Source organism: Dioscorea cayenensis, chromosome 4, assembly GCF_009730915.1.
Source record: "Dioscorea cayenensis subsp. rotundata cultivar TDr96_F1 chromosome 4, TDr96_F1_v2_PseudoChromosome.rev07_lg8_w22 25.fasta, whole genome shotgun sequence".
Taxonomy (NCBI): domain Eukaryota; kingdom Viridiplantae; phylum Streptophyta; class Magnoliopsida; order Dioscoreales; family Dioscoreaceae; genus Dioscorea; species Dioscorea cayenensis.
This window is the reverse complement of record NC_052474.1, coordinates 11800897-11818825: the sequence shown is the minus strand read 5'-3', so window position 1 is coordinate 11818825 and position 17929 is coordinate 11800897.

The following is a 17929-nucleotide window of genomic DNA, read 5'->3' as shown; positions in this document are numbered from 1 at the left end:
CCTTCGAGCGATGACAATATGGCTTCCTCGCGACAATGGTGGAAAGCGGACGCAAACTTCCAGACAAGGATGTCCGGCCAAAAAGTACAATGGATCCAATAATATTTGTCTCTAGGGATTACCCCTTGTCTGTCAGTTTAAGTGGGTCCACACTAGTTATTTCTTTTTTTGCCCTTGGGATGGAGGGAAAAATACCGCCCAATCACATCACTTCTAGTCTAACTTTTATGCATACAACTGTTCACTTTTTGGTTTGCCTTTCTGATTGTCGTTTGTTCTTTACATCTTCTTCTTTTTCTTTTTGTTCTTCTTTTCATTTGGTCTGTACGATTTGGTTTTCGGCCGATATATTATGGAGAGTTTTTGTAGTATTGCTAGATGCAATGGGGAGGGAACAATGCTAATGTTCGCGGCTCAGACTTTTTGGGAGTTGGTGTTAGCTGAGATATGTGAGCGATGGGGTCTCGAAGTTTCCCTTGTCAGGGTGAAGTTTATCACACCCGATGGATATAAAACGGTTTGTCCAATAGAAAACGATGTTGATTTCCAGCGGATATGTCACGTGCACTCCATCTTCAAATGCGCTGTAGTTGATCTCGTTGTCGAGACAGATAATGTGCCATTATCGAATCCTAATGAAAACGAGTTTTTCTCGTTGTAAGTTCCTTCGCTTTTATTTGATCCAGTTGTATAGGTTCATTATTGTTTAAGTATGTCAGTCACTGGTTAAAATCTTGTATTATTCGTTTAAGTTAATTGTTCACTGTTTAACTATTTAATTTAACGTTTAAATGTTTAATTTATCACTTAAACAGTCTATTCTCTGCTTAACATATTGACCTTTTCATTAACTGAAGTGTTGGCAGGAATTCATATTCTGCGAGTGCTTCCGTTCAACATTTCAGGGATGTACTTCGAAATTTTGACATCAAATTCATAAAGAACGAAAAACATCGGGTGAAGGTGGAATGCGCTGCTGATGGTTGTCATTGGTGCCTTCATGCATCAAAAGACTATAATAAAAATACTTTCAAAATCAAGACAATCAACCCGTCACACACTTACGGTTATGGAATAGGTTCGGTGTCACATCCGAAAGCGTCCAAAAAATGGGTAAGCGCACGAGTGATTCAGTAGCTCAAGGACCGGGCCTTGTACAAGGCCATCGACATTCAGAAGGACATGTTGTGGGATCATGGTGTCCACATACCATACAAGTAGGCTTAGTTGGGAAGAGAGCATGCCCGGGTGGTCCTCAACGGTAGTGACATCTCCAGCTACGATTTGTTGCTTTGGTACGTGGATAAGGTGGCTGAGACAAACCCCAGCAGTATTGCGATCGTGGAAAGAGACAGTGATCGTTTTAAACGTGCTTTTTTTACTTTCAGCACGTGTATTGTGGGATTCAAGAAGGGCTTGCAGGCCGCTACTGTTTCTCAATGGTACCCACTTCCTTGGAAAGTATCGGGGATACTCTACTGGGTGCCACAGGGAAAGATGGAAACAATGGTTTTTTCCACGTCGCCTTCGGTATTGTCGACAACGAGACCGATGCTAATTGGACTTGGTTCATATCCAAGTTAGGTGATGCTTTATACGAGGAAGGAGATTATCATGAGATAATTACCTTCTTGTCGGACAGGTCCAAGGGCCTTGTGAGCGCAATTGCGAGAGTCTTTCCTTCTTCGCCACATGCATACTGTCTTCGACATTTGTAGGCCAATTTTATGAAAGCCAATGTCAGACTTGGGAAGGCATTGAGGGAGAAGTGTTGGTCTATATGCTTTCACATTGTGTGGCCATCCACGGCTAAAGAATTTGATGATACCGTCAATGAACTGCAGGCCACATCACCCGAAGCCCATCATTGGTTGATTAATAAATCGGATATGGCACATTGGTCGAATTATCTGTTCGGAGGTGATTGTTGGGGTGAGATGTATTCAAATGTCGCGGAGTCGACTCTATAAGGTCTGCGAATGTTGATTTACACTTAGCATTTAGTGTTACCCTTTAAAACTTTTCATAATTGTTTAATTATTATTGTCTGACTTTAAATATTATTTTTATCCTTTAAATATTTACCATACTGTTTAAAACAGTTTACCAATTATTTAACCATCACTGTCTTTGTTTAATCTTGTTTGCCAGGTTCAAGTTGATGCGCATGTTATGTAACCGCCGTGAGCAAGCGAACAAATGGGAGAGCTACTTATGCCTAGACATACATTTGAAGGTAGAGATAATTGTCGAGGATAGCCAAAATCTTCGTGTTGGTCATTGTGTCGATAATCGTTACGAAATAATCGACCAGTGCAGCAACTCTGTAGATCTTGCCATCAGAACTTGTTCATGTCGGAGGTGGCAAGTTTATGGTATCCCTTGCAAACATGCTTGCGCTGCAATAATGCAGATAGACACCAACGTTCATCGATTTATTAGCGGCTACTTCACCATCGACAATTACAAACTGGCGTATAAGGAAGCTATATTCCCCATACCCGACGATGACAAGCCTTCAGACGGAAATCGTGAGCTTCGTTTACAACCGCCTGTGACGAGAAGGCAGCCTGGGTATCCTAGACGAAAGAGGATCGAGTCGTAAGTGTTTGATGTCCGCGAGTTACATTGCAGCCGCTGCCATGGATCTGGTCACAATCGTAGATCTTGCAGTAAAACTGTCGCCGACTAGGCATTGTAAACAAGCTGATTTCTAAAGAGAAACAATCTGAATTGAGTGGCAACTTTTCATATTTAAACAGATAAACTCTTATTCTTTATAGTGAACGCATTTATTTAAACAGAGACAGTGTTATTTTAAACAGAGAAACTGTAATTTTAAACATTTCACACTGATATTTAAACGATGGCCGGTAAATTTAAACAATGAAACTGAAAGGTAAACAATGACACTGTAAGTTAAACAATGAAATGAAACTGAATTGAATTTAACCTGCTTTACAATTGAAATCAAACAAAATTCACATTGAGATATACAAGTCATGTTCTTCGAAAACAAAAACAATGAATTGCATTTGTCCTGGTTTACATTTGAAATCAAACCAAAAACTAGGAATTCTATCAATCCGCTTGCGACGACCCACCTTTTTCATGGACGCCGGCTGTCCTCCCCTCCTTAAGTATGCGGGAAACATACTTTAATCTCAGGTAAGGGACGTCTGTCTGCGGTAGCCATAGCTTCTCATCGGCGAGTAATTGCTCGATAAACCGCATGACATAGACGACGCAATCGACGCTTGTTTTTGTTGTGCGGTTTCCATGTCGTGAACTAGTGTGTACTTTGAGGTCGCCGACTAGCCTAACTCCATATCGACAAAAATGTCGAATAGATTCAGCTGTCGAGATATACAAGTTGAGATTAGAATACCGATTAAATACCAAACACTATCAATCAGACATAATTTATTAAAGAACTTACCATGTCCAACGCGTCTTTATCGTACCCCACACATGAAGAATAATGCTTGTATTATTGTTTATCATTGTCAAGGACGACGACATGGAAGTGGCCATTCATGATTATCGGGAGGATGACAATTTGAACTTCATGCAAGTTGCGCACGGCATCTTCGATCATAGCCATAGTGGTTTCATGTACATCGTCCTGCTTTGACATAAACAGCTCCAGCGGTCGTGTGATGGAGGCGTGCTTCTTGTAAAGATATGGTACTTTGCTCAGCGACTTTTGTATTATGCATACGAAAGCGTCCATAACATCATCTGTGACCATCTCCTTCCCCTCAAGCAAAGTGTATAGTTTGTCCCGTGTGGTGCTGACAGCGTCATTCTTCCACACGACAGCGCTGAGGTTAAACGATAACAGATATAATTAGACCATATTATAACTATTTAAATGATATAGACAATTTTCAAATGATATTATAAATAATTAAACGTTAAATAGATAAATTAAATGATAATATATAAACATTTAAATACTATCATAAAAACTTTAAACTTACCTGTCCATAGGGAAGTTGAGGAAGATCCTCATCAACTCCTGCTCATATTTGTTAAGACGCGATTGGCCAACCCATTTTTTCTTCTTCGGAACAAAGACTTTCTGAGCCGTCTCATCCTATTTTTGATTGGCCTTGATCATATCTCTCATTGCTCGGTCGGGGTCTTCATGCGGCACTGTTGTTGAGCCTTGACGGTGTTCAGCACCAGCAGCATCTTCCTTCGATGCGGGGACGACGACAGCATCAACCGGAGACATATCCTTACATGATTGTTGTTGTTGTGGGATTGTGTCTGGCTTCGATGCGGGGACGATAGCATTAACCAGAGACATATCCTTACATGCTTCTTCTTGTTGTGGGATTGTATCTTGCTTCGATGCGGTACTGTCGGCCACGGCCACGGCAACAGATTCAATGATCTTTTCAACCGTGGCCACGGCAACAACATTAACGGGAGACACACCCTTAGCTTGTTCTTGTTCTTCAGGGATTGTGTCCATCTTTAATGACGTACTCTCGGCCGCCGGTTCCACAGGGTCAGGGATTTCGTTAACAAGAGAGTAAACGATCTTCTCAACCGCGGCAACGCCAACATCATCTAAGATCTCATCCACCGTCACGGCCATGTCATCAACGACGACAGACTTAGTAACAGCATCAGCCGCCGATGGTGTTGCTATTGTTTCATCGTCAGCCGGCGGTGGAGACAGAGGCAGTATTGTTCTCCTCTTTTTCCCAAGTCTCTTCGAATGTGGCCGTCTTGGAATGGCCACCCTGATGATGTCGTTGTTGTCAAATTTCGATGCCTCATTCGTCCCGGGTGCTTCATTTCTTTGGAGGGACGGCGCAGTCAATTGTGAATGTCCTTCCAATGCCTCAACCTGAGCGACAAGCCGAGGAAACTCGTTCATCAATATCTGGCACGCTTGCATAAGAGTTGCAGTGACATCTTCGCCTAGTGCCATCGGTGGGGTTGCCACGATCGGAGGGGCTGCCATGGTCGGGGGGACTGTCATTATCGTGGTCGGGGGGGTTGTTGCAATCTGGCGGGCTAGGGGAGGGCTCCTCCGGCGTCGAGGAATCCGTTCGCGTGGTGGGCTGGAAGTAGGAGAATGGCGTCGAGCGCGCACGATAGAGGCTGCCCTCTCATCTTGCCTTCAAGCATGTGGTTCCGGAGCAATAGCATCCATCCGTCGGTTGGCCCCAAGAAATATTTCTTCTTCAGCATTCGCCGAAACCAGCGCAGGAAACTAACATATGTAAACCAAACAATTTCAGCGAAATCATTCAGTTTAAACTATAAAAACTATATTTAAACAAAGTTTTTATATATTTAAACATTATAGAATATATTTAAACGGAGAACAAAATATTTAAATCTTTATGGATAAATGTTAAACTGTAAATAATAAAGATAAATGCTAAATAGTATGTTTAAACATTAAAGACTTCTGTTAAACATTCTCCATGATTTATTACCTCTTTTCCTTCGAGCGATGACAAGCTGGTTTCTATCGTCGCTTGCTTCCGGTAAGTACTTTCACCGTAGCATAGCATTCTTGGGATCTTGCCGAAACGGACTTTCTTTCCGGTTCTGGTCAGCTCGTAAAACCAGATGTTAAGCGCAACCGAGCAACCCTTAATATACCCTGTGTTGGTCTTCTTCTCGGCGTATCGATCTTGCACTCGAGCGGCTGCTTGTGGAATGTCCTCCAAAAGCCACTCGTGCGTCGCCTGCGCCCATGCGTATTGCCCCATGGCGGGTAAATCATCGACATAATCATTGATCTAGTTCGGAACCGAGCATGATGTATTTCGGAAGAGGATTGTACCCATGAGGTACACCATCAGTAGTTTGACAAAAAAAATTTCTTCTCCCCTCTGTCGAACAAGTTGTACAAGAGTGCTCTTGATGGAGTCTCTATGCCTCTCGTAGGTTTTTGATAAATACCTCACTTCGAACGCTGAGCGGGTATTCTTCTTCTGAAACACGACTGCGTCGCCATCGCAACGCAGACCAAGAACGAGGGCCACATCTTGAGGCCTGAAACTTAGTAGGCTTTCCCCAATTATGAATTTATTGGTGCGGCCATCGTACCTTTGCAATAGAGAATCAAGAAGGACCCTCTCTTGGAATATAGCTTACAGCTCAGTGAATGCTGCAAACGGTGTCCTTTGGATGATCACCCAGTGTCGAGGGGTCATGTTATCTTTCAATTTAGCTAAGGTCTCCACTACCGGTGTCAAATAGCATCGCCCATTAACTAGGTTGACCGCCATAATCACAAACCTGTGACAATAACAACACATTCAACAAGCAGTATTCACAAATGTTTAAGCGGAAATATAAGGTTTTAAACGGTAACCTCTCAATTCTTAAACAGAGATATCACTTGTTAAACAGAGACCTAGTTTCTTAAACAGAGACAACAAAATTTAACCGGTAACATCTCATTTCTTAAACGTAAACCTCATTTGTAAAACTACAACCATATCAAATGAAAGGGGAAACATACATTATAAATATTACACAAATCATAACAATCGAAAAAAACTATTTCGATAGTGTATACTGAGACAAAATGCAAAAACAAAAACAAAACCCTAGCCGAGAAATTGCCTGCAGACTAACAAAAACCCGGTGAGAAATCCCCTCGAGACTTCAATATCTTCCAACAAAAAGCAGAAGCACAAAAACAAAACCGAAAAAAATCTTTCTTTATATGAGAATAGTTAACAAAAAAACCATACTCAATACCTTAAATTGCAAACTGATGAAATGGCAACTACTTGTGCGGGACTTCTCCTCGAGATACTCGGGTGGAAAGGGAAAAAGTCGAAATTACGGAGGATGTGCGGTAGAGACAACTTGAAATGGAAAAAAAGCGAAGGCGAGTTGAGAAAAAACTCTATGTATACGGCTCCAGTAAATTCATCTCTTGGGGATTACCCTACGAAAAACCCCCCATTTCCTCTCAAACCGTCGAAATGGCTGCAACCACGACTCCCCATGCAAGGGCATTTTCGTCCATAAAATTTGAAAATCACTCCGTTGAAATCCGTTAAATGCTTTGGGGGTTTGAAAACCATAGAGTTTAAAAGGAAGGGGTTTTTAAGGATTGCAAAACTAATGAGGGTGTTTTTAGCAATATTGCAAACTTAGGGGTTTTTTTTGGCAATTTCAACAAATAATAATTTAGTTTTTTTTTACATTTATATTTTATTTTATTAAATGATTTCAAGTGATAAAACAATAAGTTATGGAGGAATTGCACAAAAAGTTAAAACAACTTTACCATTGGGACAAAAAGACCTTTGATTTTTTCAAATCCCTTGAAAGTGCCTCTTTTTTCCCAGAATTATTTTTAAGTCCAATGGCTTGGTAACCTCGATTTTACTATTCTTACACCACGTTCAATTTTTAGTTTTGCTCTTTGGTTTTGGTACTTCAGATTTATTATTCTTAAATCACCTTCATTTTATTAAATGAGGAATTGCTCAAAAAGTTATGGAGGAATTGCTTTAAAAGTCCAAACAACTTTACCATTGGGTCCAAAAGACCTTTAATTTTTTTTCAAATCCCTTATAAGTCCCTCTTTTTTCCCAGAATTATCTTTAAGTCCAATTGCTTGGTAACCTCGATTTAACTATTCTTACACCATGTTCAATTTTTAGTTTTGCTCTTTGGTTTTGGTACTTCAGATTTATTATTCTTAAATCACCTTTATTTTTCTAGATTTCCTCTTTGTTTTTTTGGTGTATCTGCTTAATATTTGGCGAATCTATTTAAATTTATGTATTGTTGAACAGAATTCGAACTTCCAAAAGTGGCGGGAGAGATGAAATGGAATTGGTTGAAAAAAGAAGGACTGCAAAGGATAATATTTTGTTAGAGGGACTGCAGAGAATAAATAAAACGTTTTAGGAACTAATAAGCAATTTTTCCCAAGTCATATGCCACAAAAGAGTTTATATTATAAGTTATTTATGGTAATTAAGCTTTGATATTTATATAATATTTACTTTATCTTATTAATTTCATAGCTACTTGGAAATTTTATCGAACAACTATGAAATTAATAAAATAAATAAAATATTATATAAATATCAAAGCTTAATTGGGATAAATAAACATAATTTTTTTGGTATACAAGCGCACGTGCATAGATTTAAATCTAAAGTAATAAATTAATTTTGTAGAATACAAAAAACTGTTGTATAATTAAAAAATCATTTAATAAAATAAATATATTTAAATATAAACATAAAAATTACTCTTTTAAATTGTCATTTACTAAATCATTATTTCTATGTCACATATTTTGAAAATTTTAATAATATTTAGTGATATTTTATTGTTATTATTATTATTATTAGGGAAATTACTGTTTACTCCTCAGGAATTTCAAATCTTCCCAAACAGCCCCTGCAAGTTTTGAATACCACGAATAGTCCTTCCGTTATTATTTCACTTGCTTTTTACCCCCTGTAAGTCACCATGGCATCGTCCATATTGTGAAATTCATTCTTTGCCCTTGAAATTGGTGAGAAAAAAACCGTCCCAATCTCATCATGTCAAACCTTTTTGCATTCTTTTTGCATTCTTTTGGGAAAAAAAACCTTTTTGCAATTTTCTTTTTCATTTTCTCATACGAAGTTTGGAAGACTCATTACCTTGGATTGTTAAAGTTTTCAATTCCTCCACACTTGAGTCTGTTCGATTCGAGTTCTGCTTATTCAACGATAAGGTGAGAATTTCTTCCTTACCCTCACTTTAATCATCCAGCGAGAGAGTAACAGTTTATAAAAATGGAGGTTTATTATGGAGAGTTTTTGTGCTATTGCTAAATACAACAGGGAGGGACGAGTGCTAGTGTTCACAGTGCTGACTTCTTGAGAATCAGTGTTAGCGGAGATATGTGAACGATGGGGTCTCGATGTTTCCCGTGACAAGGTGAAGTTTGTCACACCCGATGGATATAAAACGGTTTGTCGATAGAAAACGAGGTTGACTTCCAGCGCATGTGTCAGGTGTACTCCCTCTTCAAATGCGATGCAGTCGATCTAGTGGTTGAGACAGATGATGTGCCATTATCGCATCTACTGGAAATGATTTCTTCTCGTTGTAAAGTTCTTCTCCTTTATGTTTTATGTTTACATAGTTGTAGAAGTTAATTATTGCTTAATTATCCTATTTCCCGCTTAAAAGTAAATGTTTTCGCTTAAATAATCCAGTTTCTGATTAAAAAATATGTTTCCGCATAAAACAAAGCAAAACAATAAGTTTTGCTTTGTTATCTAGTTTCCTTTTAAAAATGGTATATTCGACTTAAGTTTTTCTGTTTCCGTTTAAAATGTTGGTATTCAGTTTAAAGTTTCTAGTTTCCATTTAAACTTTTATGTTTCCGCTTAAAATATTGATATTTTCCGCTTAAACTGAAGTGGTGGCAGGAATTTGGATTCTGGAAGCGAAATCTGTTCCACCTTATATTGACCCTGACTATGTGGCATGCCTTCCTTCCTCGTCAAATCAATCTGAGGTATTGTTATTGGATATCGAACAATGTTTTCTAGGGGCTGACAATTTCAGAGACGCACTTTGAAATTTTGTAATCAAGTGGAATTTTGACTTCAAATTCATAAAGAATGAAAAACACCGGATAACTGTAGAATGCGCTGCCGTTAATTGTCCATAGCACCTTCATACAACAAAGGAATATGATAAGTATACTTTCAGAATCAAGACAGGCACACACTTGCGATGGTGCAATTGGATCAGTGTCACATTCTAAAGCATCCAAAAAATGGGTTAGCACATGAGTCATTCAGAAGCTTAATGACCAGCCCTTGTACAAGACCATCGACATTCAGAAAGGACACGTTACGGGAACATGGTGATCATATTCTATACAAACAAGCTTGGTTAGGTAACAACATCTCCAGTTATGATTTGTTGCTTTGGTATGTGGATAAGGTGGTTGAGACAAACCCCGGCAGCATTACGATTGTAGAAAGAGACATTGAGCGTTTTAAACTTGCATTCTTTTCTTTCCGTTCGTGTATCATGGGATTCAAGAGGGCTTGCAAGCCGTTGCTATTTCTCAATGGTGCCCACCTCCTTGGAAAGTATCGATGTACTCTATTGGGTGCCACATGCAAAGATGGAAATAATGGTTTCTTCCACGTCGCCTTCGGTATTGTCGACAATGAAACCAATGCCAATTGAACGTGGTTCATTTTGAAGTTACGTAATGCTTTATATGATGAAGGAGATTATAAAGACATAATTATATTTGTGTTAGATAGGTCTAAGGGCCTTGTGAACGCCATTGCAAAGGTCTTCCCTTTCTTCTCCACATGCATACTGCCTTCGACACTTGAAGGCCAATTTTATAAAAGCCAATATTAGACTTGGGAAGACATTGAAGGAGGAGTGCTAGTCCATATACTTTCATATTGCATGGCCATCCATGGCTAAAGAATTTGATGATTCGTGAATGAACTACATACCACATCACCCGAAGACTATCACTGAGTAATTCATAAATCAGGTATGCCACATTGGTCGAATTATCTATTCAGAAATGAACGTTGGGGTGAGATGTATTCAAATGTTGCACAGTTGTTCAATGCGTGGATCAAAGAATCTCGGCATTTACCGGTGACAAAAATGGTCGATTCCATATGGTATTTGAATGTTGACTTTATTTAATGCTTAAAAATGGATCTTATCCTTTAAACTTGTTTGTTTCTGATTAAACAATGTTGTTTATGTTTAACTATAAAGGTAATCGCTTAATATCTTTTCTGATTAAACAATGTTGTTTATATTTAACTATAAAGGTAATCTCTTAATATCTTTTCTTATTAATTAAAAATGTATGTTTCTAATTAAATTTCAGTGTGTTAACTTAACAGTGTTTAAGTATACGTGTTCTACGTCATACAGGTTCAAGCTAATGCTCATGTTATGCATCCGTCGTGAGCAATCGAACAAATGGGGACCTACTTATGCCCTGACATACGTTGGAAGGTAGAGGTACTTATTGCGGAAAGCCAAAATCTTCATGTTGGTCATTGTGTCGATGATCGTTATGAAGTGATGGACCAGCGCAGCAACTCCGTAGATCTATCGGGTAAAACTTGCTCATGTCGTTGGGGGCAAGTTTATGGTATCACGTGCAAACATTCTTGCACTGCAATAATGTAGACAGACACCAACGTTCATCGATTTATTGGCGGCTACTTCACCGTCGACAATTACAAATTGGCGCATAAGGAAGCTATTTTCCCCATACCCGACCATGACAAGCCTACAGATGATAATCGAGAACTGCGTTTGCGTCTACCTATCACGAGAAGGCAACCTGAGCGTCCTAAATGGAAGAGGATCGAGTCGCAAGCGTCCGAGGTCCGCGAGTTACGTTGCAGCAATTGCCATGCGTCCGGTCATAATCGTAGATCTTGCAATGAAACTGTCGCTGACTAGGCATTGTAAATAAACACAAATTTAAACAGAAACAAACTTATTTACATGTTAATCTTTAATCTTTAAAAATAGATTTTGTCTCTTAAACATTTTACTTAAACATTTTGAGGAACGTAAACGAAATATCTTATCTTAAACATATAAGCATTATCTTAACAGTAAAGGGATTATGTTAAACAAAAACACTGATATTTAGCTAGAAACAGTTATATTTAATTAGAGACACTTATAGTTAAACATAAACATTGATTATTAAATGGGAACACTAAACGTTAAATAGAAACAATGATATTTAAACAGAGACCATACTATTTTCAATGTAAACATAAAAAGTTAAACATAAATATTTAAAGTTAAACAAAGACAGGCAAGCATACAGCATTAAACGAACACAAGTAAATTTACATGAGAAAACTTGCTAAGTCAGTGGACAAGAATGAATAGAATTTAAATTATAATTACAAAACTGTTTTACATTTCAAAACAATATTAATTCTGTTTCCCCCCAAGTCGAAGAATCGCCTTTCTCAGTGATGCCAGTTGCGCTCCCTTCCATAAGTATGCGGGAAACATACTTTAATCTCAAATAAGGGACACCCATTTGTAGTAGCCGTAGCTTTTCATCGTCAAGTAACTGATCGAAAAACCGCATGACATAGACGACGCAGTCGATACTTCCACAATTTTGTTGTGGTGTGTCACCGTCGTGAATTAATGGGTATGATATAGTCGCCATCTTGCCAAACTCCATATCGACACAATAGTTGAATAGTCTCCGTTATCAAAGAACTTACCATGTCTTCGGAGTCTCTATCGTACTCCTCACTCTCGCTTGAAGAATAATACCTATATTCTTATTTGTCGTTATCAAGAACCAGCACATGGAAGTGGCCATTCATGATTATTAGGAGGACGACTATGTCAACATCATGTAGGTTACGCGTAGCATCTCCGATCATAATAAGGTGCGCTTCTTATACGAATATGGTACTCTCTTCAGGGACTTCTGAATTATGCATACAAACGCATCCATCACATCGTCTGTCAATATTTCCTTCCCAACTAGCATAATGAATAGGCTAGCTCGTGTAGTGCTGACATAGTCATTCTTCCATATGATAGTCCTGAGGTTAAACGGTAACAGATATAGTTAAACAGAAACACAAATACTTAAGTGGAAACTATATATATTTAAACAATAACATGAATATTTAAATGGAAACTAAATGGTAACACATATATTTAAATTATAACATAAAAACTTCATATTTATGAGTCTGTCAAGAAGTTCAGGAAGATCCTTATTATCTCCTGCTCAAATTTGTCGAGGTGAGCGTGTCCGAGGTATCTTTTTTTCTTGGAAAAAAAGTCCTTCCGCACTTCTTCGTATTGTTGGTTGGCAAGGACCATACTGTCAACGTTAGCATCAATCGTTGTTTTTTCCTTGACGTTTCCTTACCCCTCATTAGCAGCATCTTTGGGTTCATCACCAGGTGCTGTTGTTGACGGTTGTTAGTGTTTTGTGATTGTTGCTTTGTGTTGTTGTGGGATTGTGTCTTCCTTTGATGCGGCACTATCGTCAGCCAGTTCCACTGAGATGGGGATTTCTTTGGCAATAGAGTCGATGATCCTGTCAAGCTCGGGCATGACGACATCATCAACCGGAGACACATCCCTTAAAAGTTGGTCCACTACATGTGGAGCTTCTATTAGGGTAATTTCCTCAAACGATGCCTTTAAAGCCGGCCAATCAACCGCCGATAGTGCTACTATTGTTTCATCGTCAGCCGGTGGAGGGAGAGACATTATTGTTTTTCTTCTTGTCGCAAGCCTCTTCAAATGTGGCCCTCTTCTGATGGCCATCCCAATTACGTCCTCATCGTCAAAATCCGAGGCCATCCCACTTACGTTGTCGGTAATCGCCGGGCCTACCTTGGCTGCATCTTGGCTCTTCCTAGTAGTGTTAATGCTGGGTACTTCATTTATTTGTAGCGATGTAGTATTCGATTGTGACCATCCTTCCAACGCCTCAGACACTAGTAACAAACCAGGGGAACTCAGTTATCAATATCTTGCACACCTACAGTAGACGTGCAGTGACATCATTGCCTATTGCCGTTAGGGGGAAAGCGTGTTGATGTTGGCTTGGGTAGGGGGCTTGTCCGGTGCCAGTGAAATGTGTGTGCTGGTTAGGTTGGGAGAAGGGGAATGACGTCGAGCACATCTTGAAGGGGTTGGCCGCTCATCTTTCTCTCGAGCCAGTGGTTCAGGAGCAATAGCATCTCCCCGGTGGATGGCCCGAACAAAGATTTCTTCATCCGCATTCGCCTCGACCAGTTTAAGAAACTAACATTTGTAGACAACACAATCTCAGTGAAATCATTCAACTTAAACAATAACAAATGTTTTTAAATAGTCAACTCATATATTTAAAAGATATCCTATATACTTAAATAACAAACCACCTGGTTAAACACCAAAGCATATTTTTAAACAGAAACAACAATTGTTAAATGATAATGACTAAAATTAAATATAAACTACTATTGTTAAACAAGAACAGTATTCCAGACAATTGTAACACATTATTCATGATTTATTACCTTCTTTTCTTCGAGAGATGACAACATGATTCCTATTGACGCTTGCTTCCAATAACTATTTTCACCGTAACACGGCATCCTTGGGGTCTTGCCAAAACGTAGCTTCTTTCTGGTGCCGGTCAGCTCGTAAAACTAGATGTTTAGTGTGACCGAGCAGCCTTTAAGGTACCTTGTGTTGGTCTTCTTCCCAGCACATCTTGCTTGTACTCGAGCGGCCGCTTGTAGAACGCCCTCCATAAGCCACTTGTGTGTTGCCTATGCCCATGGGTATTTCTCTATGCCAGGTAGATCATCGATATAATCAGCGATCCAATTCAAAACCAAGCATGAGGTATTTGGGAAGAGGATTGTACTCATGAGGTACACCATCAGGAGTTTGATACAATTTTCTTCTTGTCCCCTCTGCCGAACAAGTTGCTCAAGTGTTCTCTTGATGGAGTCTCTGTGTCTCTCGTAGGTTTTCGATAAATACTTCTTTTTAAAAGCTAAGTGTGTTTTCTTCTTCTGAAATATAACTGCGTCTCCATCACATCACAGACTAAGAATGAGAGCCACATCTTCAAGCCTGAAACTCAACAGGCTTGCCCCGATCCTGAATTTATTGGTGCGGTCATCGTACCTTTGTAACAGAGAATCAAGAAGAGCCCTCTCTTGGAATACAGGTTCCAGTTCAGTGAATGCTGCAAACGGTGTCTTTCGGATGATCTCCCAATATCGTCCACTCATGTGAACTTTCAATTCAGCCATAATCTCCACTACCGGTGTCAAGTAGCATCGCCCATTACTAGGTTTACCGCTATAATCACAAGTCTGCAACAATAACAATACATTAAGCAGTATTCTGAACATCTTAAGAGGAAAGATATGATTTTAAATAGGAAATTCAACTATTAAACGGAATCCTCAATTCTTAAACGGAAAACTTAATCCTTAAACGAAAAACTCTTTTGTTAGACTGATATCATGAAATACTACATACTGCAACTATATCAAATTAAAAGGAAAACATACATTATAAACATTACACAACATAACAATCGAAAAATCTCTTTTGATCGTGTACACAGACGAAAATGAAAAACTAAACAAAACCCTAGCTGTGAAATCTCCCTACAAACTTTAATATCATCCAATTAAATTATAACCACAAAACAAACCGAAAAATCTCTCTTTCTAACATAATAGTTTACAAATAAAACCATAATCACAACTTCTTCAACGACGTCCACCTCGGCTCAATACCTTAGACTGTAAACTAATGAAATGCCAAATACTTGAGCGGGACTTCTCCTATGAGACACTAGTGGAAAGGAAAACTCCAGTTCTACAGAGGATGTCCAGGGAGAGACAATTATGGAAAGGGAAAAGCTGAAGAGGCAAAGAGAGAAAAACATAAACGGCGCTAGTAATGGTAGTCTCTTGGGATTACCCAAAAAGAAAAACCCACTTCCTCTCAAACTGGAAAAATGATTACAGCAAGGGCATTATGGTCAAACTATGTCGCACTGCAGCAACTTCCCATACAAAGGGTAATTTCATCCAAAAAATTCAAAACTAACTCTGTTAACCACCGTTATATGCTTTGGGGGTTTGAAAATCATTGTGTTTAAAAGGAAGGGCCGTTTAAGAATACACAAATTTAGGGATTGTATTTGTGCAATATTACAAACTTAGGGGGTGTTTTTGGCTATTATTATTATTATTATTATTATTATTATTGAAACTTTAACTAATCTTTTAATTATTTTTATTTTTAAATTTTTTTAATAATCTTTTAATATTTTCTAATTTTTAATTTTTTTTAATAATTTTTATTATTATTTAGTGGTACGTCACTTTTTTAACTTTCTTGACAAATCCTCACATGTGTCAGGGGAAGGACAAAATTTTCTCAAAATAAATAATAGAGGATCTTTTGCGGGCAAAAATGTATTAGAGTGACAAAAAAATATTTTATTATAATAGAAGGATTAAACTAGATTTTATACCAATTCAAAACGCAACTTAATTAAAAAACAACTGATCATATTCCAACCTGTATATTCCATGTAATTTATTTGGTATATGATAAATTTATTCATTATTTTTAATCATTTAACCATGAAATATTTAAGAGTAATACTACATTGTCCGAAATCTTTTCCCGAATTCCTCACCCGAATAACGCCCACGTCATCACATCCTACTCACCCCATTTCAAAAGTTAAAAATAAAAATTAAATAAAACCCCCTAACTTTTACCTTTCCTCATCACCCTTGAGCCATCAATGCCACACCTCTTAGTGCCACAGTTTGCACCTCCCATGATGCCGATAGGGTCTCTCATGTCACCACTGGCACTATCATTGAAGTCGTCGCCACCGGAATTGTCACTGAGATTGCCGCCACCACAATCACCTTCCTCTTTGCACCACCATCGGAAGCCCTACACCACCAAGAGGGTCTCACCATCTTGGCTTCGTCACGATCTCAAAATCTTTTTGTTAGGCTTCTCTTTCAGGCCCATCGTAGGATGTCGCTACTGCCACTGCGGTTGCAGTTGCCGCCATCGCCGCCACCCTATTTTAGTTATTATGGTGTTCATGTTAAATGGTTTATTAGGTTTGCATTTTTTTAATTATTGTTTCTTGAGTTCTTTATAGATATTCTCTAGGAATGAAATGATAACCCGGTTGAAAATTTTCAATGTTCTTGAAACGTTGAATTTTTCACTGGCTCTGAACAATGATTTCGGTTTGAGATGCCCCTGTCACTACAAAAATTTTATAGTTTTGCAATTGAATCCATTGCAATTCCGTTGCAACTATACATTTTGTAACGACTTTGCAACGGATTAATGCCGTTGCTATTTTGCTCATAGCAAATTTTTTGCTACGCGAAATAATCCGTTGCAAAACTTTTGCAACGGATTGGCAACGCAGCCCCTTGCATAAGATTAGCATTAGATCTGTTGCAAATATATTATAAATTGGTAATGGAATTGTAAGGGACTTGCAACCATTCCATTGCAAAGTCTGTAACAATTGGGTTGCAAATTTTCAAGGGATTTGCAATAAATATTTTGGTCCTAGACAAATCCATTGAAAATGTGTGGCAAATTTGCAATGGATTTGCAACGGAGTTCCCAAAATATATGCCAATTCCATTGCAAAACAGTTGCAAATTTGCAACAACTTTGTAATGGATCCATAACAAGCCCGTTGCAAATCGGTTGCAAAATAAAATTTGTAATGGATTTACAATGGATCCATAACAAGTCGCTTGCAAATCAGTTGCAAATTTGTAACAGATTTGCAACAATATTTTTGATCAACAACAAATCCAATACAAATTTACTAATACCTTGTTGTCATGGACATAAATGAATTCTAACATTTTCATCTTAATAAAATATAGCACACAAAATTCTAATGTATTTAACAAAATATAACATAGTAATAAAAAGTAGTCATAGTAACATGCACAAAACAAAAGAAAATATATAGTAGTAATGTGCATAAAGACAAGTAAAAAGTATATATAGTACTAATAACATCTAGAAGGCCAAATGAAAATACTTATACTATAACTATAGGTCATCATCATCAGCATCATCCACTTCTTGATCCTCCTCGTCCTCCTGAGGCTGCGATGTTTGGCCTGGTCAAGATTGTATCATCATTCTGCATACACTTCCACTCACGACGCATTTGTCTCATCATGTTCTGGTTCTGCTGCATCAAAATTTGATTTTTCTCTTCCAAGTCTATCATTTTCTTTTTCATACCCTCCACCTAAGACAATCTCTGGGGAGTATATATGCTGAAGGTGATGGAGGAGCTGATGTAGCACCACTACAAAATGACTCTTGATAC